General features: G+C 33.8%; 1 long non-coding RNA gene across 1 annotated transcript; it reads right to left on the bottom strand.

Moving 5' to 3' along the window:
- Positions 1-1,411: 1,411 nt before the first annotated feature.
- On the bottom strand, positions 1,412-3,105 carry LOC144427332 (uncharacterized). Its single transcript, XR_013477891.1, has 2 exons — positions 2,801-3,105; positions 1,412-2,529 (listed from the first exon to the last, which is right to left on the bottom strand). It is a non-coding gene; the product is annotated as an uncharacterized LOC144427332 (long non-coding RNA).
- Between the last annotated feature and the right edge of the window lie 1,073 nt (positions 3,106-4,178).

Here is a 4,178-nt window from a genome sequence, read left to right as displayed (position 1 = left end):
ATAAATGGTTTTCAGCATTTATTAGCAAAGATAGATATATATTTAATTAAACATATAGTTCAACTTAAAGCTTGTATAATGATATTATAAATATAATATATTCATTGAATAGTGTGAAGTGTTTTTTTTTTCACAACATTTTAGTGACAGATTTTCCATTGTTCAGCACGAAATGCTATTTTGCGAAGTGCTTTTTATTTCACTTTTTAAATGAAAAAAAAAAAAAAATGTCCCATTATTACTGCATTGTGAAAAGGCTTTCCCACTATCAAGTCTATAAGGTTTTAGCGTCTTCCAATGTCTCAGATGGAAACTTCAGTCTTCATTTCGCAAATTCTTTTCATTAATGCCATTAGCATTTGAAGCTTGACTGATTCCAATGTACCTTTTCCATTGTTGTTTAATGTTATAGCCTAAACGTGACTTCAAATTTTTTTCTCACTTCAATCATCACATGTTTGAATACCCGAGCTGACTTCTACTGATTTGTTATTAAATTATAATTTTTTTTATAAATTAACTGTCGTACTTGCTAAGTGTCCACTAAGTGAAAATCTACAAAAAAAACAGTGGTTTAATAATGGACTACATGTTTAACCGAATCCAAAAATATTCCGTAACTTAGTCAACCCTTCCTCCAAAGAGTTTTTGTTAAATTATTCAAACATCTTAATTAACTGTTAATCTTGATATAGGCCGCGAGCCGAGGCCCTGAAAAACGCCTAGAAAGTGAGTTTCGTAGCGCACATCAGGTGACTACCTGAAAATGATTTTAAAATGTTCCTTAAAAATATAGTAACAAATATTGCCTTGTTCCCACTTCCAAAAGTTGCACGTTTTACGGAAAAGACGCTTTTACTACAAGAAATATGTGCTACGATCTGTCCTATATTCTCTACATTTTCGGCATGGAACAATGACTTCTGCATGACGTAACAATTGAATTAAACCAGCTGTTAGCGAGCGGATGAATATTAGTTATTACTGCTCGACCTTTCGCTGAGTTGGGCAGGCTTTCCATAGCCCTGTTTAGTTATTATTAGTTAAGTTATGCTAAGACGTTGTTGAAAAATGTATAAGTAAGTTATTAAACACTTGTAGATCCTTACCACGGATATGGGCCGTGAGACGAAGCCATGAAAACGCCCAGAAAATGAGTTTCGTAGCGCACATCTGGTACCGTAACTAAATAAATTCTTCAGTTTTGTGTGTAAACGAACATAATGAACGCATTACAGCTTGTTCCACAATCCTGGTGCGAAATTGAATATAAGAGGTTCCCAGAAATTCAATAACCATAAGTTCACAACACATACATAAGAACTATGCAATTCGAGAGCCCTACAGCACACTAACACAAATGTATTCCTGTAATGTTTTGCCTGACCAAAATCGGACTTCCTCAGTCAATCATAATTTATTAGGTAGATTACGAAAAATATGGCAAACATGTAACCAACAACAAAAAATACTTTAATTGTGTGACAGGAGTTGGGAGTGAGCTCGAAAGCAGCGACACCAACAACGCTGATTCACATTTGCGAATAAATTTTATGTAATAACCACAAGCAGTTTACAACAAGAACAGCATAAAAAGCTACATCCATTTTATAGAGGCTATCAAACGTATTTATTTTTAAGCAATGAAGTCGAGCACGAAAACACAAATAAATCAGTTATTTCTCACTTAGAAATTTACAGCAAAAGTCAAGAAAATTAAATGAATGTACAATATGTACATAAAATAGTGAACAGAAATATTACAATTTACAATTAATCTTTTTTTAGTTTATGTGGTTATGTATTTGAACAAAGGCAATAATATTTCTAGAAACAGGACTACGACACTAACAAATGTCCGAAAAAACAACAAATAAATGATACTTATTAAATCAAATGTAATATCTAATTCACTTTCTTCTGAATTGTTTTCGAAATCCACTATCTCAAAAATCGACTTTTCCTCTATAAGTGTACTGTGATTTTTGCAGTCAATACAAAAACAAAAATCTGTGCAATTTAAGTTGATTTTGGCACACTTTCATGAATTATTTTGACTATTTTTCTTACACTTGCAGTTTGCCAACTCAAGATTATTTGAGGCCCACATGCTTCTTCAGTGAATCATTGTTGGGTGAAGAGTATAATCCTTATGTTTGCCAGTGTTCAATAGACGTGCCCTGGTATCATTTACATTCTTCATATCCTCTTCAAATTCCTCAGCTTTATTTATTAATGCCTCGTTAACCTCAAAAGATCTTCATAGTCGAGGGAAAAAAATGAATTGAAAATATCAATGAAGTCTCCAACATGAATTTGATGGGCAGTTCCAATTGCAGAAAAGTGCTAAAGTATTTCAATATGAATAGCCCATCTAAGCTGTTTGCAACTATTATGATTCTCATATACCTTTAAGCTTCAAGACTTCTTGTTTAATCCATTTTATAGCACTGATAGCAGCAGGGATCAGAGCCTGCGTTAGGTCGGATTGGTGGAACATTGCCGTTTTCTTTTGTAGTACAGCAGTATCTAAAATGAGGAAGAAAATAATAATTGGAGCAGCATGAGTTTAAAAATACCCCTAAACACTAACTAATACCTTGAATACATAATGCATTTTATCTGATGTACTAAATGAGCGTATATATGCTCATTGCATGTACTACAGTCCAGCAGTGTTTGCATACCATTACTAGACTATATCTACACTAAATTTTGATATATCACAGTCTGAAATGTCCTATGACAGTATGAGTATGGACTATAGTATGGACTGTTTGTCTACAACTTGATTTCTCACCTCTCAATCGTTTCCAATGCTACCTTTCTTTCCACTCCGGCATAACTTATCATTGCTTCCCAGGTTCTTGTCGACTCTATGAATTTAGATTTAGACCAACCGACATTAGTGAAATTGAATAATTTCTTCTCTTTCACACAATCGTGCATTACAGAAACAGCCATTCATTTATATTTCCAAATATGCTGTGGCCTATATAGTAGTATAAGTCTGCTGAATAGTCAAGAAGAGTCATTAAATTAATCATAAACATTTCATGCAAGCCAGAAAATATCGTTGTTTGTGACATATTATTCTAGGTCTAGCCTTCCTTGGAGTTACCGCTACCAAAGTTACCCTAGCAGACATCTCTCAGCAGACATCTCTCTCGTTTTTGAACGCCCCGATCACTGTTGCCAGAACTCAGATTTCAATTGAGCGATGCGAGAGTTTACGAAAAAGGCATCGATGCAAAATCAGCTGATGCTTTATGCGTTGCCAGATTAATCATAAAAACTGTGAATAATTGCCAAAAAATCACAGTTCTCCCCAAAATATAAGTGTCTCACAAATATATCCGCTTAGTATAAGAAAGACAAGTATAAGTGTTTATAATGGGAAGTAAACACAACGAGTTTGACAAATATTGGATAGGTGGAAGAGATACTTACTATCGTTTAAACCTGTCCCAGTCGTCAATTTTTAATAAAATTGGTAAAAAGACCTACTTTGCCTCCAAAAAGATGTGTCTTACAATCATAACTCTCCATTTATACATAAACAACAGTAGTACATTTAATAAAGTGTTTATACAACGAGTTTCAAAAAGTTTGTATGGGGGGAAGATATTTCTATTCTCGTTTAAACATGACCCGCTTGTCAATTTATGATAGAAATGGCAAAAAGACCTCTTTGCTCCAAAAAAAGAGTGTCTTGTAATTACGGTCCCCACATTTACAAAAGACCAGTAGTAGTACATATAATAAAGTGTTAATACTGCGAGTTTGAAAAAGTTTGTATGGGGGGAAGATATTTTTATTATCGCTTAAACATGGCCCGATAGTCAATTTATGAGAAAAATGGCAAAAAGACCTCTTTTGCCCCAAAAAATGAGTGTCTTGCAGTTATTGGCCCCACATTTACAAAACACCAGTAGTAGTACATATAATAAAGTGTTAATACAGCAAGTTTGAAAAAGTTTGAATGGGGGGAAGATATTTTTATAATCGGTTAAACATGGCCCGCTAGTCAATTAATGATAGAAATGGTAAAAAAAACTAATTTGTCTCAAAAAATGAGTATCTTACAATTACGAGCCCCTCATTTACACAAGACCAGCAGTAGTACATATAATAAAGTGTTAATACAGCTAGTTTGAAAAATTTGTATGGGGGGGGGG

This window comes from Styela clava, chromosome 9 (assembly GCF_964204865.1).
Source record: "Styela clava chromosome 9, kaStyClav1.hap1.2, whole genome shotgun sequence".
Lineage (NCBI taxonomy): Eukaryota > Metazoa > Chordata > Ascidiacea > Stolidobranchia > Styelidae > Styela > Styela clava.
Note: the sequence above shows the minus strand (reverse complement) of the source record. Positions and strands in the feature narration are given on the sequence as shown.